The 21,427-nt window shown below is 36.7% G+C and overlaps 1 protein-coding gene across 5 annotated transcripts in view; it reads left to right on the forward strand.

The window, feature by feature from the left end:
- SOX6 (SRY-box transcription factor 6) overlaps positions 1–21,427 on the forward strand; it is a 372,748-nt gene that overhangs the window by 103,486 nt on the left and 247,835 nt on the right. The window contains exon 1 of one of the 5 annotated variants that reach the window (XM_037401645.1): positions 4,699–5,219. The exons of 2 other annotated variants lie outside the window; for them this stretch is intronic. The gene's annotated coding sequence lies outside the window, so the exon portion shown is untranslated. Of the gene's footprint in view, positions 1–4,698; positions 5,220–21,427 lie in introns of those variants that run through there. 2 more of the 5 variants (XM_037401651.1, XM_037401648.1) reach the window with 2 other exon arrangements.

The following is a 21,427-nucleotide window of genomic DNA, read 5'->3' on the forward strand; positions in this document are numbered from 1 at the left end:
GGTGGTTTCAAATGTTTTCCTCTTTCCTTGCAGTGTCTCAATGGGCACAGACTTCTTTCCGGTTAACATACAACGATCTCTTGTGCTGACTACTGAACTCTGATCTTTGGCTGGATGCACACTTGTTTCTTTAAGCACATGTGGTGCAGAGTAGACCTGGAGTTGGGTAGTTCATAAGAGCCGGGTATTATTATTACTGCTACTCGAAAGGGTCTGTATTATTTTGCACACCAGTGTGGTCACCTGGCAGCAGGTCATTAGCATTTTAGGTTTCTTTCCTTGACAACAATGCACAACATGCTAATTAGAGGGTTTTGAAAGCTGAGCAACCTGTTTTAAAATCAGACATTTTAATTTGCAGCTTTAATGACTGTATTATAATAACTGGCTTGGCTCGGGGGAGAGGGGAGAGAAGCACTTCTCATGTTCCAGTAGCAAGGCCCAATATAACAGAGGCTGACAAAATTAAAAACCTCATAATGTGACCTTTGCCTGGGATAAAAGGCTGTTTCATAACAATTTCCTTTTGTTCTTTGTTTAAGCCATTACTCCAAAAGGAGCCTCCGATTAATCTAAGTAAATGCATCATTACAGTCCTAATCCATGTCCTTCTGTCAGTGTCTGTTTTAATTAAATAAGAAACACTAGCAGAAAGATATCACGCACAAAGCTGTGATTGGAGAAAGAGGGCTGTTTGATCAGGGTGAGATTAAAAAAGGCTTTACTGTTTTGTCCTTTTGCTCTAGATGCCATAATGTAGGTTAAAGGAAGAAAACTTGCCTAATAGTTTAGCACGTTGCTCCCCTTTACAGTATCAAAATAACCAGATTTACCAGTGAAACTGGCCCAGACATCCAATTAATTATATACAGAGCATTCACAGACAAATGGTATGGCAACTTGGTTTGAGTAATTTGTCACACTAATGTGTTTGGGACTGTATACACAGTGGGCCAAAAATTGTATTCGAGTTGCAGGGTTTTTTATATTAAATAAAGCATTCAGTAAAACTACTAATGATTTTAGGTACTTCCTTTCTTTTAGTACTCGTGGCTCACAAATTATAAATATGATCTATTGCAAGCCTCTCTTTTTTTTTAAACAATTTTTTTATTTCTTACAAAATCAGGATAATTATTTTAAAGCAATGAAGAATCCATTTAATAAATGTTGTAACATCAAGCTAGTTAATATTGTTAAAGCAATACATATGTAAGAGACTCTTCCTCAAGGTAGTGTTTCAAGATCCCCGTGGTGAGGGTTTTCTCCCATATCCAGGCCATTATTTGATGTAATGAAAAGAGAAAGTGTGCAACACAGAGATTGTTAATTAATTTAGCCTAACAAGATGAAGATAAATGAAGCAAAGCATGGACTGAATGGAGAAAGAGGTCTTATTTACAATTTAATACTTCTTTATATTAAGCATTTTTCGATTTACAAAAGAAAAGACCCTGAGTTTAAAGAAAATGTGTTCTGTGAGTAGATGCAAGACAACTTTACATTATGTGAGCAGTTCTAAGGACTGCTGAAAATACCTTTTGGTTAACCTTTAACTTAAAGCTTTCTTCCCCTATTTTTTCCTTTTCACTTTTTTTTTCTTATTTTGTTTTACAATATGTTGAGAAGAATAAGAAAAAATTTAAACCTAAACTTTTTTCCCACTGAAGTAAAAGTGGGAAAAGTACCAACGTACTTGCAGGTCCAAATTATGTTGTTTCTGATCATTTATATTAGCCTAGCCATAGCCTATTTTGGAGCAATTTCTACGTAGAAAGATGCATTAAGAGAGGTAACTATGAAAAGTACAATAAGAGATTATTTTAATTTCTGTTTCAAAGTGTAAATCTGCTATTGCTTATATGTTTTCAACTATTCTCTTGCAGTGAAAGCTAAGAGAGGAGTCCAGAATAGTGTTATTTAACTATGTTTTGATGTAGTAAACCTATGGTTTTGACTTGGTAGAATATTTTTTTTCTCAAGATCATGTTTATCTTAAACATTTTGTGAAAAGCTGTAGATTTTACTTTCCTACCAATTAAAAAAACCCCAAGATTAAAGAAATTCCAGAGATTTTAGGTGTCTTTTCCTCCCAGTCCCAATTTTAAATAAAGAATATCCAAGCTAACAGTAAATTACAGTTTACACCAGTGGAGTCAATACCTTTCAAGGTACATTATCTGGTTTCCCAACTAAAGTTTAGGATGTAATTCTATAGAAGAGATAAAGAAAAGAAATAAAGGTCTGCCATTTTAAGTATCTAACCAACTCGCCAACAAAGGGGTTCTGTGTAGAGATTGACTTAGGCATACCTTTATCACTCTTTGATCTAAATCCAGAATTCTAAATGATGACCAAACACATTGGTTTTGTGGTTTGGGTTGTTTGTTTTTTTTTTTTTTAATAAAACATCTTCATTTTTACAGATTAATTCCGTCTGTCCACTATTTGACCTTCTGTCATGATTTCTGTCTGCAAAGGAAATGGCTGCCTTCCTTTTGCGGTAGCCAGACAGGACAGTGTTATCTAGTGTCACTACAAGCAGTAGTCTCTACAAATAGCATTATTATGGTCCCTATGTTTTTATCGTGGGGGTCATGAACAAATCCATGCAACTGCTTTAAAAGATTTCAATAAATAGGACTTTTTATCCAGACAATTGCCTTTTATATTACTTTTAAACAAAACTACTAGTCCATCAAGAGTTTCAAAAGGAAAACAATTCTACAGAGTGCTGGTATGGCAGCACAGACCAATCATTATGGCACCCATTCTCCAGTCCTTTATTTTTCAAGTCCACAACAATAGGTTGTTGATTCAATGGACAAGACCAGAACAATTAAGTTCTCTGTTTAGCAGCAGTGCAGCATTTTAATGCCCTCCTCTAATAATGGTCTCATTATTGTTATTCTAAGACTGGGCCTCAGGAGGAGGAATATTTGCTGGAGGTACGTCATTATTTTGCAAATTTCGATTAGCTCATCATGTTGTCTGTACTGTGAAAATCGTAGCTAATTAGGGCAGTCAGTTAGACTACCAGCTTTTGAGCTTATGAGTTAAAAGGTAGCACACTTGATAGGCCAATGATGTGAAAAAGGTGGTAAAAAGGGGGATTAGAGCTGTTGCCTTAGTAACTCTAACTTCCATCTGTGCGGGAACAATGGACCTGTGTTTCTCCTCCACCTTGGTGTAAAAATTGGTTTTGTTTCGAAAGGACGGGGCTTTTTATGACAATCTGGAATTCGGCCTAACTGGGTGTAGTTTTAGTTGTTAGGAGAGACCATTGGAGGATAGGAGAGATGAAAGGTCATGGTGAGCTCCAAGGACATGAAAGGTCATTGTCTCTCGTAACAATAGTGGATTGTTTTGTCCCATTATTTCCAGCCAACCACTCAGTCAGGTGATAGAAGAGATACCACCAGTTTAGTCAGGTGGAACAGGAGAGAAAGATAATGCACCTTCTAAAGAACAAAAGATAACTATAATTTGCCTTCATGAAACAAAGTTGCACTTATTTGTGACCATCCTCTGAAAGGGGTTGTTTACTGACTTACTATTCCAGCTTGCTTTGTTCAGCTCTGCCTCTGTAGGCCATCGCATCTCTGGGAAGCAATCCAATGTGTTAGAAAATGTTGTTTAAGCTTTCTTCCCATGAAGAGGAGCCCCCAGGAGTACCACTGATGTGATACTTAACAGTAAATTTAGTTGTTGGAGCTTTCTCACATTATTGGTGTTCTTAAAAGGTTTTCCTTCAAACAGACACAGAATAAAATTAACTGTAAATATGAAATAAATTTGCTTCAACACTTTATAGCATTTTATCATAAATTCTACAGCACATATTATAGGAAGTTTACAGCAAACTGTATTAGGTGCTACTGAAGAGAGAGAGCAATAGACAGAGAGTAGAGATCTACAGTTGTGTAAAAATAGATTTGCTATAGGACTGCTGTTACACAAAGGGGTATAGATAAAGTCTCATCTGTGCTATGCAGTAACTTTTGGAGACTCTGTCCCTTGTCTCTTTGTCTAAAGAAAAAAACCCAAAAGTACTGCAGTATTATTTAATAAAACAGCTATAGCACAATTTACCAGGAAAGCATTTCTGTTAGTGAATAGATCTGTCATCTCATTATTTTTCCTAGAGCATCCAAACCCCTGTCATTGTTTTCCAAAAAGGGGGAAAAAAAAAAAAAAAAAAAAGGCCTTTCTTATGATTTCTCCATTTTTGCAGCATTATGCCTCAGTCATCCATGCAACAAGTTTATTTTTCTCACTGTCACTTCCCTCTGTCCATAATCAAGGCACACCCCAAGATCCATCTTATATCCCTCAAACAAAGACCAGTTTCTTTAGGTCAGGATTTCCAGAATGTTTCACTCTCCTATACTAGATCTCTAAACACCTTTCCACTTTATTTTTTCCTTAATCTTTTCACTCATTTCACAACAGAGCTGCTAAAATGTATTGAATTCTTATGAAACCAAGAAAAAGCATGTAATTTGCTACTATTAACTTTGAAAAATAAAATTGTATATAAATGTTAGGTATCCCATCTTGAACTGTTCTGACCTTATTTGAACTCCCCTTTTTAGCTATTCTGGGCCTCTCTTATCTCATTTTTACTTCTGGCCACTCTTGCTCTTGCTTTCTGACAACACAGATGGACAGCCTTGCACAAACTGATAACTGTGGTAATTTCTCAGCACAGTATTCAATAATAAAAAACGTTATTTTCAGAATTCAGCAGACATGTGTCCTATTTACACGTACACCAAAGATGAGAGGTTGAGCAGTAGCTTCACGGGACATCGTATGAGCCATTGGACTTCACAGCTTTCAGTTTGTTGATGGCTCTTAGGTTTAGTAAGTAGAGTCTTTAAGAGAGTGAAAGCAAGTCGTCTTTCAAGTATTTATAAGCTTTTAGTTTTTTAAGATAATCTATACTTAACTTTTCTCTTTAGCTTGCTATTTAATTGTCATGTATGCACTATCCTATGTTTTGTTATTTTTGTATTAAAATGAACTGAAGAGTGTAAGCTGCTTAGTTCAGAATGGGAGCCCTGCAAAGGGTTAACCAGCAGAGAATTACAAATGAACTATCAGGAAAGTTGATTATTAATCCAGCAAGAGAGAAAATATCCTTCCAGTTAGCAAGAATTAGTACCTGAAGAGCTGATAATATTGTTCAGGCTGTTGGTGTGGAATGGCAAAGCCAGGTAAGCTAGACATCTTCTCAAAGGAATAAAGTCTTTTCTTTCTGTTTTTTGTTGTGAGAGAGTTTAGTTTTAGAAAGAATCTTTGTTGATTTACTTAAACTGTCAGCGTATGAAACAGCATATGTTGATCTTCAGTTTCCTCAAATGAATGAAAGAAAATTGTGCTTTAACTTTGGTAAGAAGATATATTTCTAAGCTATGCAGTGTATGTAAATGTGAAATATTGTAACTATTCTTTACTAGTTTGTGGTTAAGTGTGAGAACTGATTACAAACCCTGAAGGGTCCTTTGCAATTGCAATCTAATATATTATGTAAGTCTGTCTTTAGTTCTGTCTGAACGTATTGTGGAGTTTTATGGGAAATTTTATATTGCAGATCTCTTTCATTCAGAGTTATTAGACTTCAGTTTTCATACTGTATGAATGATTTATCAAGTTTGTTTTGCTATTGTGAACATGTTTGTGTTCATTAAAAAACCTTTTTTGTTGGGGTTTCAAGAATCTATGATCTTAGAAGGAAATATATGTTTGGTAAACATACCACTGTGTTTATACAGAGAAATGCAATCCAAACCATTAGATCAGTTGGAACATAATCTTCTTATAATTTTGGTAATTTGCTAAAGACTCAAAGCTCCATTTTGGGAAAACTTTCAGTTTTGTCTGTTATATTTATGTTGCTGATACTAATCAATAGGAGTGATGAACATTTATTTTTTCAATGTAGCTTCACTTTATTATATGAGATGTGTAAAATCTTTTAAATAATGGTCTAATACTGTAGAAATTAGAAAACCTGTAGATGGTATTTAACAACTTCTCCTAAGTTGTGTGCTGCTGCTTAAATTAGTAGCATTTAAAAAAATCCCGATTTGCTTGTAAAATGGAATTCAGTATGCAGATGATGTTACTACAGCATCTGTCTTGGTAGAAAAGAGTTTACCACCTCCAGATTTTAGCCCGTATGTATGTAATAGTCTGAAAGCTACACAAAAGGGATTGTGGTGATAGAAGAATGAAAATACAGATAAATACTGCAAATAATCCAAATCTGAAGGCTGTGAGCCCCTGTAGCAATTTAGTTCTACCTTGCATGAGCCATACAGAAAGGAAGAAACCTTTTGATTTTGAGAATGGGATTAAGATATGGCCTAGGGCAGACGAGAAACAGAAAGAAGGGAAGAACAGGCAGTGAGGAAAGTGAAATGGGGAAGTGGCTTCATTGTTGTGTGTGTGACTTCGGCCTACTCGAGCAGAGAGACAGCTGGTGGACAGTTTTTCTGAAGGGTGGCTCATCACATTAGAGTAAATTAAAGTCCTAGAGTCTGCTGGTGATGGAGCTATCAGGGCAACAAATGGTGGCATTTTGGAAGCTATGTTATATGTTCAGATATACAGGCAGGCAAATAACTTATTGTGGCACGTTTTATCTGAGTATTTTGAGGAGAATGGAGACAACACAAATAAGCTGCTTTGCCTGAATTTGAGCACCAGCATCTAGGAAATATATAAAGAGCAAGAAAACCAATGATGAAAAAATTATCACACAGGAAATGATATACATAGAAAAAACAAGATTGTAATTAGTGGAGGAAAGTAAGAAACTGATTAGAGAAATGAAGTTTCCCAGATGTTTAAGGAAAAAAAGAAAGTTAAATTAGATAAGCTCTTTTAACTAGTATTGGAGAAGAATGCTTGATTCAGAACGGGAAAGCTAAACTTAAAATTAGAAAAGAGCTGGCAACTTGAGTTTAGCTCAACTGTTTTCCTGCACGAGTGACTCCTTGGAATGTTCTGCTTGGAACATCATCAGGAACAACTAGTATAGTGCTGTTGGTTTGAAAAAAAAACAACCAAGTGAAACTCGCTGTATGCTTATTTAGAATGATTAAGGTGATTGTATTACTTATGTGTGTACTAACCCACAAATTAGACAAATTGGTTGGATTTTGAAGTAGTATTTCAGGATTTATTACATTTTGTATGTATATGTAGTTGACATCTGAGCTCTAGCACTGTACCGGTTCAACTGACAGACTTTAATGACCATTATAAAAATTGTTTTAAATATTAGCTTATTGGCAGAATCCTAAATCCTCAAATACTACCTGTAACTGAGGAGAAACTGCATTGAACCTCTACCCCCCCAGCTGTTAGCTGCTGTAAATTAGCTGTTATTTAATGATTATAATTTAAATCAACTGTGATAAAAGTAACATTCTTAAATTAAAAATGGAAACAAAAGATATCAAGAAGAAACTTTTTGTGCCCATTCCAGTGAGTTGTTTCAAATTCAACATCAGTGTAACCTCTAAAAAAAGTCTCCCTACAAGTCAGTTCAGCATGGCTTGACAGCTGACATGATCCTTGCTTTTGTGCCGGTTGTAGCTTCTCATGTGTGTATTAAAAAAAAAAAAAAAAAAAGATTAAAAAAAAAAAGTTTAACATGTCTGGAATAGATTGATAAGAACATCACCTGATTTAGTGGAACTAGTTTGACTGAGCAAGGTTTTCGTGTTAAGTAAAATTGTTGCATTTCCTTTACTGCAGACTGTGTAGCTCCCAGCCTGTTTAAAGGCTTAAGGTTAGAGAAGTGATGAATTTGCAGAGGCTGCTTACTAACTAGATGTACATCTGGAAACACAGCTGCAATTTAGGGGAGGCTGCTGAAGAAATTAGCCTGCAGCAAGCAAGCCATTCTTGTCACTACATGGTTGGGACAGTAAGATGAGATGATGGGTACGGTGGAGCATAAGTATCTATATGTTACTTGATTCTCTGCTTTATAAAAACCTGGTGATACCCAGCAAGAAGCTTGTCTACAGAAGCAGATGGCCAGAGGAAAGGTTGGGCAAGGGTTTTTTTTGTTCCTTGGACCACACCTTGTCTATGATGACAGTACTGGAGAGAGAATGTGTTTCAGTTCATTAGGAGCTCAGTGAGGCTATATGGATAACACTGAAGTATTTTATAAGATTCAGCGTAAAGCTGCACAGTTCAAGGAAGCTTATGTCTTATTAGCCATGGCTAAGGTCAGTTATCCACACAATGAGGGGGAAACTCTTTCATAAACAAGTAGATAAATATGGTGCAGCTGGTACTTAGCCATGCTTCGGGCTGTTACGTTACCAAAAAACCTCCTGAACAACTCCAGCTTTTACAGTGCCCTTCAGAAGCATCAGCAGCTTAGAGTGGTTGTATGTAAAATTACAAGGTTGTGACATTAAAAAAAAGAGAAATCCAGGGTGAACTTGTGACTTTGCAAGTAGGCGTCTATTAAGATATTTAAAGAGAGAATATAGAAACATTAGAACTCTCCTTCTAGAATGAAAAAAAATAATTCAAAATTTTAGAACTGAAAAAAAATTAACCTACCTAGGCTAAACACCTGAATAAAACAGGCCTAGTGTCCTGTGGGTCTTGGTTTCAGCGCAAGCTACTAAGTGTTCTGTGTTTTTCAAAAACGCCACTTAGGTACGTAGGTGTTTATTAGCATTTGATCCATGTCTGATAATGTAGAGAGAAATCTTGTAAGCCTTCATTTTGCCCTTGGGACTAGCATTTTTACTGTCTTAGGGAAAATATATTTCTAACAGCTGCAAAGAGAGAAGGGCTTGAAGAGTTAATTGAATCATGTGCTGCTAGAGGAAAACATTTTTTTCCCCCTCTTTTTTCCTCATCAAAAGTAGGAGTTACATGTGTTCCTTATTACATCCAGCATATTCCAATAGGTTTTTTTTAAAAGACATACTCATGAAGCAGTTGATTTCTTGAAGACACTTTATTTTCAGCTACTAAATCCTGGAGCAATCCAATGTGTCATATTTCACCATCTGAGTATGGTTCTGTGGTAGTAGTGGATGATAGTGCATAGCATCCACGGAACTGTAAACCGTAATCCCCTGACTGTCTTTACTACACAGGCTTTGGTTGTATTTTTGTAGCTGCTAGAGGAGAAACTGTTGGTATTGCTTCCAAAGATAATACAAATCAGTATTTGTGCAGTTAGTAATTATTCTGGAGCCTTTAGACCAAATGTTTTAATTTTAGTAAAAAAACACCCAAAACCACCCAAGCAAAACCCACAGCAGATTTGCCCTGTGTTCCCCCAAGTCTGTGAGAGCCAAAGGACGGTAGACTGACTGTTGTCCCACAAATGGGTCTGTTTTCCTAGCCAGACTGATGAGGTCGTGATGTGCAGCTGTTTGGTGTAGGGGGCAAATGGTGCTGTTCAGACCAGAGCAGAGATTTGTCAGGGCTCTTCTGCTTCAGGGGGTCAGAGCAGAGCTCCGCTGCGCTGGGAGAAGGCCAGAGCTGGGCCCTACAGCAGCAGCTACAATGCACAGGTGCCACCACTACTCGGTGACACGTGGCCTTTCTACTTCTGGACAGGGATGGAGAACATAAACAATATATAACAGCTTGCCTGCTGTCTAGTAGTTTACGTACATGTGCAAGTTTCCTGTCACTTTATAGTGGGCGAATCACCTATTTAAACCTCAGTGAGAATTGCAGCAGGCAAATCCTAACTGTTTATGTTAATATTTTTTTTCCAAAACAGAGTTTTTATCATGAGCATACTTGTTTAATTCCAATTTAAAGACATTTGTTCTACTTCCCTGTTAACTTGGATTTTAAAAAAGCCATATTTATAAGCATACATCCCAATTTTTGCATGAAAAATATGAGCTAACTCACAAATGTCTTGGTTCTTACTTTACCTGGGTAAGCTTTTAAACATTTATTGAAGTAATATAAATGGTTTACTAATGTTTATGCTGAATCTTTCTTGTCTGTGATTTTTCAATAAATTGCTTTTTCTTTGGAAGAAATATTTCTAGTATGTTGGGGATAATTCTTTCTTCTTTCTACTTTTCCCATCAGTTGTAGTCTGTTTAACACTATCATCACGTTACAGAGCAGTTTTGAGGGAAAACAAAGTAGCTGCTAGTGACCCCATGACAACTGTCTGGTAAACCTGATTAGTAATCTAGAGTGTTGCTTAACATACAGGCCAAATAAAACCCTGCAGGAGAGAAACATTTTTTTGTGTTAAATTCTTATTAGGAAGGAAGCTGCTATGGTGTAAGAGAGACAATAGTAAGCCTCCCTCGCTTGTGAGCATCCAGACCTAGGCATTCAGTGCATACTTGCCTAGACTTCCTATTTCAAAGAAAGAGCTAAGTTTTGGAATTGATGTCAAAGACAACTAAAACAATCATCAGTAATAGCAGTGTTTTGTTTGGGGGAGGATCAGATTCTGCTTTGAGCTATACCGATACAGTTCTGAAGTTAGTGTGTGGACTTCATTAGGGTTATTCTCTTCTGCACCCTACAGCTGTGACATGTAATGCAGAGTTACTGTGTCCTCTGTCTTCTGCTATCTGCTTTTATCTGTTTGTAGCAAGTAAAGAAAGAAAAGAATAAGTAATGACTACTTTGTCTGCTAGTATCAATAATAAATTCTGCATTGTATGAAAAATATCATTTCCCCATTTTCCTAAAACTGATGTTTTCAGGGAATAAATTAAAATGGAAGCTTAATGCCAGCAAATAAATGATTGAGCTGTTTTTCTGCAAGTTTTTCGCACTATTACACCATCAGCCTTTAAAGGTACAATCAACGTGCCTTAGGTGGTAGATGATCATAGAAGTCATAGAAACAAAATTGCCCGCATGCTTTCAACAGCATGGAGGCATCTGGAAGAAGAATGATTTACTTTACTTCATCTGTACTAGTGAAACACAACTAATTTTTAGTTGAGTTTTAATTCAGCACTGGTGATCTGATTTTACTTCTGCAGCTACAACAGTGCAGCAACTGTTTTAGTTAAAAAAAAAGTGCCTGTATGTCTAATAACTTCTTCATAAATTAGTAAAAACATACAAAATGGGTTGGCCGATACTGACCAAGTCTAGGGAGACTGAACCACAGAAATCAATTGAAAGAAAAAAAAATATTTATTGTTATTAAAAAATATATCGCTTTTTTAGTGTGGTTTTTAGACCCAGACGAGGAAGTGAACCATGCTTTAGAAAATTTGTGAGCAAACACTCTGATCCTGCAATATGATACACTGTGTCAGTTATTGTAGTCCTCATTAGTAACAATTAGCTTAGTGAATTCCTTCCATATTATGTATATGTACATGTGTCTAAACGACATATATTTATATGCAGATTATAGGTCTTTTTATCTACATATTTATGTGTGGATGTTTATATACAGACATACATACGTACAGGCATGCAGGTTCATTTTGTCTGTTATTTATATGTATTCCTGTGTATGCAAATATGTACACAGAATTGCATATACATGGATGTGAACATACATAGGCATCTGTCTAATCGTCATTTATGTTCGTCTGCATAGTAATGCCCTATATAATTTTCACATTAACATTAGGCGCAAAACTATTCCTTATATATATTGTCTATCTTATACATCATTCTACTTTCAGAGATGATGTTCTAGAATTTAGAGGAGTAATACGCTATCAGCAAAAATATTGATAATTAGTTGATAAAATCAGTAGTATATTAGGATGCTTATGAGTCTTCCTGGCTACTGTTAGGAGTGTTGCTTATGAAATTCATGAGTCAGTTATAGCACAGCAATGGACCGGTAACCATCCTGATGTTTTACCTTGCACTTTCAGGATTTCTAATATTAAGCAGATAGAGAATTGGACATTGTACATGTTTACTTATTACCTAATATATTTATAAAGTTGCTTTTAGAGATTTTAGAGATCGTACCAGTGTCCTTTGCCAAACTGATTTTATTTTTTTTTACAAGGGCTACAAGGGGGAAAAGGCATAAGAAAATCACTTTCCCAGCAATATCTGTAGGAGTGCCATGCTTCTGGTCTTGATAAATCTCACCATGAAGGGCTCGTGTCCCCTAATGTACGTGGTAGTCTGGAACATGATTTCTTTTATCATTGTTTCTGTTCCCTTCTCCCGTGGAATACCATAATCTTTTAATGTGATGTTATATTGTGAAAACTGAAAACGAACCTAATCAAAATAGCTTTCGGGTGCTTAATTAGATTTTTATTTTTTTAATGCTAGAAAATACATTTTTTTTTATAGCTGTTATCTATAAATGTTTCCTACAAGAGTAAGCAAGTATTAATTCTGTTTTATAGTATTAATCCTACTTTGCCAATCAAACCTCTTTAGTTAGGAAGAGTGTTTATCACTTTTCTGTCAAATAAAAGATAATGAAGTACACATACTTTACAGCTTGAACATATATAGAATGTTGTCTTACACTCTTGAAGTCAATGGACACATGATCAACCCCAAAATCACTTCTTTTTGTTTATATTCTAAGTGACCTTTTTGCCTAAATATATTTGTTCATACATTTCTAAAAAGTCTTATAGCAGATGGCCCTTAAATAACCTCTGTCAGTCCATAATTACACAAAGGAATTTAGAGAAATTTAATCATTTCTTACGCTATAATTTTATATTAGTGTTTAGGAGAACATTCACAGGTTAAAACCCATGTATTAAAAAGTGTTATAGAATGTTATATTGTACATCAGCTATTGTTGAATATAAGATACATAAATACAGAATCAAGAATCTAAACATACACATTTAATTCTCAGGAAATTTTATCTATATAGGAGAAGAAGGTCTAAGAGCATGGATAACTGAGTGAGAATCATGTTGGCCATTGATTACACCATTTACCTTATAGAAACTGATTTTGAGGCAAACTAACAAATGCTGTCCTTTTATGTAACAAATTTCACCCTCACCAGCTAACTAATTAAGGTGAAAGTTTTACCTCATGGTATATATACTTAATTAATACTGTTTCATATTCAGAGACTAAAATGTAAACCATATTTTATTATGGAGCCCTAAAATCTCTTCTTTTTTTTCTGATCAGTATATTCTACTCCTTTTTCCTTCTTCTTTTCTTGCTGCTTTCAGCAAGCAATAAACTAAAGGATATGGCTTTTTTTTCCTTTTTTTTTTTTTTAATGTAGTTGTTGCTTACCTTAATGCATCAATATTTTTAATAACATTACCATTGATGGCTTGGCTTTATTTTACTTAGAAGATAATTTCATAAATTTTTTTTGCATACAATTTAAGAAAACACTGATTCTCATTATATGGGGTTACAGAGTTTTTGTTTTCCATTTGTTTCATGAAAGGTTACACCATAAACAATTCGGAGACAAAGACTTATTTACTTAGGTGAGACATTTGATGCAGCTTTCAGATATGTATTTACCACCACATGTTATGATCCTGCTCTGAATGAAGGGACCAGATAGTACCTGCCTTGAGGAGTTGCTGAGATTCACGTGTGACTGATAAAGATGTTCGAGTGGCCTGAGAGCTGCGGCCCATTGTATTGATCCACTGAACGCCTCGTACATTTGTGTCCAGTAGTGACCTGAGGATCATGGACTAGTAATAAAGGGACAAAAACCGTTTCTTGTATTCTGTTTGGGTTTCAGGGGCTTTATTCTCACCCAACAACTTTTTGAAATCAGTTCCATATACATATATAGGTAGTCATTTACTCTTTCTGCTAGGTGATTGTGGGCTCCCTGGTAATGGTTTACCAGCTTTACCATCTCAGCTTGCAGCTATTCTTTTTTCTTATACTGTGGTACTGTTTGATACTACTGGCATAGCTGAAGGCCCCCTTCTCTCTAGTGCATGGAGTGATGTTACTTTAATTTCGAGAAACCTCATAAAGGCCATTAAGCTCCATACAGGCATCTGCACTTTGCTTATAAATTATATACATCAGATTACAAGGTCAGGCACATAATTTTCAGTTTTCAAATAATATTGGATGAAGATTTTTGATACACTGGTTTGTTGCCTTATAGCTTTTTGATAGTGTCAATTTTTCTCTCTGCTCTGTAGCAAACCTTGTGTGGTTATCCAACCTTTGTTGTCCCATTGTTGTGGTTTACAGGTTGGTAACCATTCTGTGAGCTATGAGTGTGGACCTGCCCCTGCCACATTCCCTGAAATAAAGAGAAAAAGAAAAACAAGAAAGAAAGGAAAAAAGAAACCCCTCTCCACTAACCATTAAATTGTAGGGTGATCTAGAGATAAAAGCAGAATCTCTTTTTTGCTTTTCAAATATTTGCCTGGCCTTCAAAAGGTATTTGCCTTTTGTGTTTACACTGGATTTATTTTTTTGGCCTACATGCAGAAGGAGAATGGTACATTAAAGAATAATGGACAATAGAGAGGAAAATGCTCTCAGCTTTCACATCTAGCCTGTATTCTCTACCTTTGGTTTATTTTTTTTCAATCTTGTCTACTTTTATTTAAATAGAAACTGCTGAGTATTGTAAAGGGTTGTAAATGTGAAAGTATCAGATGAAGTACAGTACAAGAAGATTATCTACAGGTTGGCAGGCAGTAATGAGAGTTGGCAGAGTGCCGTTTTCTACTAGGAACCTTTGGGACCTCAAGTTATTCCTGTGTGTGGCAGAACAATGTAAGGCTTCAAAAGCTAGTGTTCTGTCATTGGCAGAATTGCTTTTTGCTGTCCCTGAAAGAAGCAGGTGAGGTTTGCATCTGTAAAGTTGTATAAATCTTTACCAAGGCAAAAGGAAAGATGCTTTGCTCAAAAGCTGAAATCTGTGTCATATCATCTTCAGTTCTTTCCTTCTGGATGGCATTAGGGCTTCCTTGGAACCTGTATTGTCCCTTGTGGATTTGTTTTCATTGAAAGTTTGCAGCAAGTTTGTATAAAATATAACTTGGTATAAAAAGCTCATATTCAAGGGAAGCACCACTTTGGGACAATAACCTGTCCCAAGGTTATCTTCTCTGTTGCGTGAGTTGGTCCCTTTGTCATGATAAATACTGCTACAGCATCATCAAAAGCTTGTGATTTTGGCAGAGTGAAGTCATGAGATGGAGGTGTTTCCCAAATCTGCTTACTGTAAGAATCAACATTTTTTGATGCCACTAACTTGAAAACAAACATCACCCACTGATTTAATTGAAGTATCTTGATTAATGTGCTTTAAAAACATGTGCCTTTATAATATATAAAAATATATTTCACCACATGTACATCATAAAGCTCTTAGTATGTTACAGTTTGTGAAAATTACAGTCAGTTAATAATGTGTCAGCTCCCCACTGTGTGCTTTGTAGGATACTGAATGGGTGTTACATGATTTATTTGCTGGATTTTGCAGGTTTTCTGTAGCGTGTCAGATGCCTTGCTGATTGCTTGGTGAAGCCTGGAGCATGAGCTCCCTCCTGCAATGTTTACTTTAAGTCAATCTACATTTGCTTAAAAGTCTGACAGTCTTAAAATCAGATCACCTCCTCAAAAATTTCATAAAAACCTGGATACTTTTTAGTGAAGGCACTGTTTGTAATTTAGACGTGCATTTGTGTGACAATCGAAATTTACTTCATAGTTCTTAGAATTACAGGGAATGGATTGTTAATGAAACAAATGTATTATAATGTTGCTAGAGTGATAATAATACTGTGAATAATTTGTATACCTCTGAGATTTTTTTGGGGAAGTTACTTAATTTGCACTTTTTGACACTACCTATAATATAGTTAAAGGACTCTCTCTCCTTTTACCACTTTCTTTCTTAGGTATTTCCTTGACTTCCTCACATCTTCTGATTCTTTCGTTAATAAAGAGAATTAATAGGCTGTAGCGATAAAGGTGAAGTGTTGTTTTCCACCTATAGGTTCAGGTAGTGGGAATGCACATTTGAGTTTTCAGTTCTTTTTATTTGTTATCTTTCTGGTGATTGCTTTTCACGCTGTCTTTTATGATTACAGTGGAGCATTTCTATTTAAATGTTTGCATCCATGTCCTACAGCACACATAGACTTGAAGATTAGTTAGAAGGTGTAGAAATATCTATTTTCAAAAAAGTATAAAATCCTGGAGACAATTGATGACTGGGGATAAAAACTGTAGGAGTCTCAAAATGGCAAGCTGTCTGAGCAAGGCATAGGTCTCTATGGTGTTCCACTGTTTTGCCATGTAGTATGTTATGTCAGGATAATATTGTTTAAACTGGATGGGTAAATTTCTGTGTGACTTTAAGAGCATCTAACATCAACTTGTATAGCAACTGGATTTAATACGCAAAAAATCAAGGGGAGTTTAGAAAAAGAAATTGTGTGAGCTGGTGACTTAAGAATTGAAGCTTGTCTGATGCTACTAAAGGTTTCTGGTGTCATTCTTTTTATAGCTATAATGGACATTACTGAAATAATGTGTATACTTGTGTGCTTGCGCGTGCTATCTCGAATGAGGTATTTCTTTATAATTTCTGGCTTTCAGATTTAAATCTGTGAACACAGCACGGGCTCAATGAGTTCTGGCAATAATAGTCCTATAACGCAGAGATTCCAAGAACTTCCTTGCAAATGGAAGGAGTCATTCATCTAACAAAAGCGGTAAAAACCCCCAATTTACCAGAGTTGCAAAGAATCATTTCTGCAAAGGTCATGTAGAGCAGATTAGACCGTAATCAAAATATTTTTGGGACCGCTTGGGATTCTGAGAGAGGTAGTTAAGAAGGAGCTTAGGAGCTTTGAGGATGCATGTTTTGAGATGTATATTTCAGATCTACCACTTGGTCTTTGATTTATATCTCATGTGCAGTAAAATCATGCGTATTGTGAATTACAGGCTTGAATTCCCCGTCTGGTTTCTACTGATACCATGTATCAGGAGAGTAAAACTCAAAACATTTTCATTTTCTCCAGATAATTACTGATGGAATTATAACCCTTGTTTTCTTTCTGTCCTTTTTCCCATTTTGTGTGTAATTACGTATTCAAAGTAGGAATATTAAGAATTTCTAGAATTAATATTGAACAAACATTTATGTTTTAAACTTTATTCTTGCTTCACTTACAACTTCTCCAAATTCTCTTCTTCATTTAAAATTTACCTTTCTTGCCTTTCTTATGAATCTATATTTATTTTGTGTTGGTTTATTTGGAAATATTAGAGCACTGAGGGCAGTGTTTATGGAACTATGCGATGAAGTGTTTCTTGTATGCAGAATGAAATGGCCTTTTTCCTTCTGTCTTTTATTTTCCCTTTTTAAAATATCTATTTGGTTGTAGTTGTAGTTCTTTGTGGAAGGCGAATCACCAGCTTTCACAAACAGGCTGGACTGGGGCACCTCCGTGGAGCCCTGTGGTTCTGCAGGGAGTGATAACATCGTCGGTCCTTCTCGCTCAGAACTTGGAATGTTTGAGATATCAAGTTTAAATCTGGTCATTTTTATAGCATTTCTGGCAAATATAGAGAAGGGTGCTCCCAAAATCTTCTCATTGTATATTACCACGCAGAAATCATTTCTCACCAACCTTTTGGTGCCACCTCCCCTCCTCCCTGCCTCTCTCTGTGCCCCAAAAGCCAGTGCCTGGTCAAGCCACTTGGAAGAGCCCCAGGAATTTATTGACCTGTTACTAGCCCTGCAGGAGGAGGAGGAGGAGGGAGAAGCAGGTTGGCAGCCTCAGCCCCTCTTTAGGAGAGGCTGGCTGGTGTCAAGGCTGTCGGAGCTGCTGGTGTCCGCAGCGTGCGCACTGCAGGAACCTGGGGGGAAGCATGCACCCGTTCCCAGCTGGTGATCCAGGAGGTCTGCCTAGTAAAGCTGCACCTTAAAATACTTTGAGTGAAATCCCGATTTTGCTGAAGTCACTGGGCACTTAGGCATGAGTTTGTGTATTTTTATTTTGCAGCTGTAGGGGGTGGGGGGTGGGGTGGAGGTGGGGATGGAACGCTGAACCAAGATGAATGTAGCTTCACATTGTGAAATACGTTCTCTGCTAGTTTCATCCTTGCCTTCCTCCCATCTGAATAACTGTAAATGATGTTCACTGTTAATAAGTGTATACTTTGTTTAAATTGCATTTATTTTTCTTTTGACATACATACAATTTTACTATTAATCATCCCTTTCTGCTCTTTGCTGTACAAAGACACTGTTGTGCTGATGGAACATATTTAATCTTCAGTATGTTGTATTTTAGTTCTATTGTTGCTTTCTCATTTCTTTATGGAAAACCTTTCTTTATTGACTCTTAAATCATGGGTTAAGCCCTTATTGAAAACATGTTCTGTATGTACTTCTTGCTAGAGAAAAAAGTTCTTTTGAGGTTATAGGCTAGGCTTACACAAATACTTCACTATACAGTAAAAATTCAGAGGTCTCCTATATGTTATCTAAAGCTAGAAATATACCCAATTACTCAGCAGCACATCATAAAAGAGATGCATGCTATGTTCATGTCTGTCAGTGCCTTAAGTCATCATTCTACAGCCTTTTTTAAATTCTCTTTTTATTGAAACCAAGAAACAAAACAAAGACAAAAAAAAAGCAAAACCAACATCAATTAGATGTCAACATGACATCAAACAGCATAATATATCATAAAAATAAATGTATGATCTGGTGACTCAATGATTTCTGTCCATATGGCATTTACAGGGAAGTAAAGAAAAGGCAAATAGCTACACATCTGTATCAAGAAAAATATCCTATATAAAATTGGCCATAGTGACAGCACTAGGAAGCTCTCAGCTGAGATTACCTGGACATAAATAACACGCAGAAGGGGAAGCAAGGTTCCAGCAGTCCTACTCTTACATGTATTTAGAGTTGTGTACAGTGAGCATTGTGCAGGTATATATATTTTTATTTAAAAAAAAGGATGGAAATATTCTACTTGCTGGCAATAGGTCCAGGTCTGTAGATAGGTGTGTAGTGCAACTGCATGCAGCTATGCAAAAGTGCAATTAGGAAAAAAATAAATCTTTGGAAATAAAAGTGACTATCTGTTGAAACTATTAAAACGAACACTGACTTCAAGCCTATTTCTATACTTGTTGAAAGACATGAAAAAGCCTCTTTGTATAAGTGCTAAGCACATAAAAAACACTGAGAATCAGTTGAGCCTCTAAAATAATAATCTGGGGATTCCATTCATTTTTACAGCAAAGGGCATCATAACTTTATGTTAAGTAAGAGTAGGAGAGAGGTGAGGCTGTAGGGGTGGGAACTAGGAAAGAAAACCCAGAAAGATCCAGAATCAGACACGGTCTCTGTTATTTGAATTTGTTGTTCATTTTCAGTGGAGTGATAACTGCAACAGCTCAGCCTGAACTGCCTGGCTCGATGCTTCCCTTTCTAAGGAACTTGGATGAGTTTCACAGCTTACATCTGGACAACAGGGTGCAGGGAAAAAAACCCACAAGGATAGATTAGGACTTGAATCTTGTCTATAATAAATGTATATGCACACAAAGAAACTTATATACATGTAGATATGTAGATTTATACATCTACACACACACACACGTGTTCACGTGTGTATAAATCCAGCTCCACAGGGGATTACTTCTCTTACTGCTGTTAGCTTCAGTTCACAGATCTATCTCCTGTCTCTCCAGAGATACAAGAAGCTCCCTTCTGGAATTTTGTTCATTTTCCTCAGCCAAGTTGTCTTTTTATACCATGATATCTGAGATCTTATTTTGTTAATCTTATTAGAAGTACAGCTATAGGCCTCTAAGGAGGTGAAAAGTAGCCCGTTGGACCTGGGAAATGGTACTTTCTGTGGGAGCAGGTAGTATGTAGTGACGTCCTTATCTTTTAGATCAGTCATAACTTCAGTGAGACCTCTTCATCAGTATTATACATCTCACTGTACAGCCATGTGTCGTCACGGGACTAACAAAATGTATTCCCAGTATACGCAACTGGCTATTATGGATGACAGAAAAGAGTGTAGAGCAGAGCCTGTGGGGAGAAGCAGCTCCTGAGGGTAAAATAGCAGTACACTGAAACCTCAAAGGAAATTTAAGAAGGGATGGTGTGAGCCTGTGCGTGTATGCATTTAAGTCTGAAGCCAGAAAACTATGAGGGCTATGTGGAACATTTCCTGGAGCTTACCACTAATAAACATGGCGGGATTGTCAGCCCTGCAGTGTCCATACCTTCCTTCTGGGCCTGTGCCAGTGCCGCTGCAATCACTGGACAGTGCATCCTACCCAAAGGGTAGGAGCTTTTCACTCTATTTTCCTGCACATGTTTTAGCACCCTCCCAGCTCCATGTCCTCCAGCTGAGGAAGGACTTTCCCATATCCCTGTACAGTGCCCCCCCGTCGTTCGGATGTCACAATGCAGAGGAGCAGGGAATTCCATTTCTGTCGTTCCTTTTTGTCCTTATTGCTTCAGGCTGTGAAAGGCTGGGAGTGGAAACCAACTTAATCATTTGATTTATTCATACACTCATGTATGGGTGAACTTTTTTTTTCATGAACTCATGAACTTATGGTAAAGCAACTGTCATATCCCACAATTTATTAAAATGACATGTATAGAACAGAATTGCAAGTAAAACTAAATTCCTTTGTTTCCCTGCTCTGCCATGCTTTCATTGTAAAATATTTCTTATTTTCGAAAATTTGGCTCATCCCATTCTCATACACAGAAAATCCCCTCTGCCACCAAAACACTTTGCGTATTATGGGCTACATCCCAAAACCTTTACAGTCAGCTGGCATCTCTTCATTTACTTCATTTGGACATAGATCAGTCCCTCTCTACTCAGCACAACTGAAATGCAGCCCTTTCTGGAGCAGGTTGGCAGCAATGATGCTATAGGCACCATTCCAGTGGAACATATAGCAGCAGCACTGCGACCTGTAAGGACAGACGTGACCTGGAGGACAGACAGGACTTCAAACTAACACTTCCTTCCAGACTACTCCAAAATTTCCTTACTGTGAATGCATCTCTTTTGGAAGCATAAAAGATTTAATTTTGTTGCTCCAGGCAGGACTTTTAAACCTAATACTTATATAAGTAAACTGTCCTCTCTAGTTTTCCCCATTTACTTCTGATGCCACGCTGGTAAGCTTATTGGTTATACTCTGGGTCTGTGAACCAGGCAGTTGCTAGAGATGGGCTGGTAGAGTAATATGGACTGAGGTAACAGCAGCAGCAAGATGGGTTTTGGTTTTGACTGCTGCCTTAAGGGAAATTCCAGAGATGTTGCTTTTCTGTGTTTGCTGCAAAGTCACAGTAGTCAGTTTTTTGCATGTTTGGTTATCCATGTGTTATTTCTGTGTTTCACTGATTTTGTGCGATAAGATGAAGTATTGTGCTGCTGACGATATTTAAATAAAAGCCTGGATGTCA

Source organism: Falco rusticolus, chromosome 10 (assembly GCF_015220075.1).
Source record: "Falco rusticolus isolate bFalRus1 chromosome 10, bFalRus1.pri, whole genome shotgun sequence".
Lineage (NCBI taxonomy): Eukaryota > Metazoa > Chordata > Aves > Falconiformes > Falconidae > Falco > Falco rusticolus.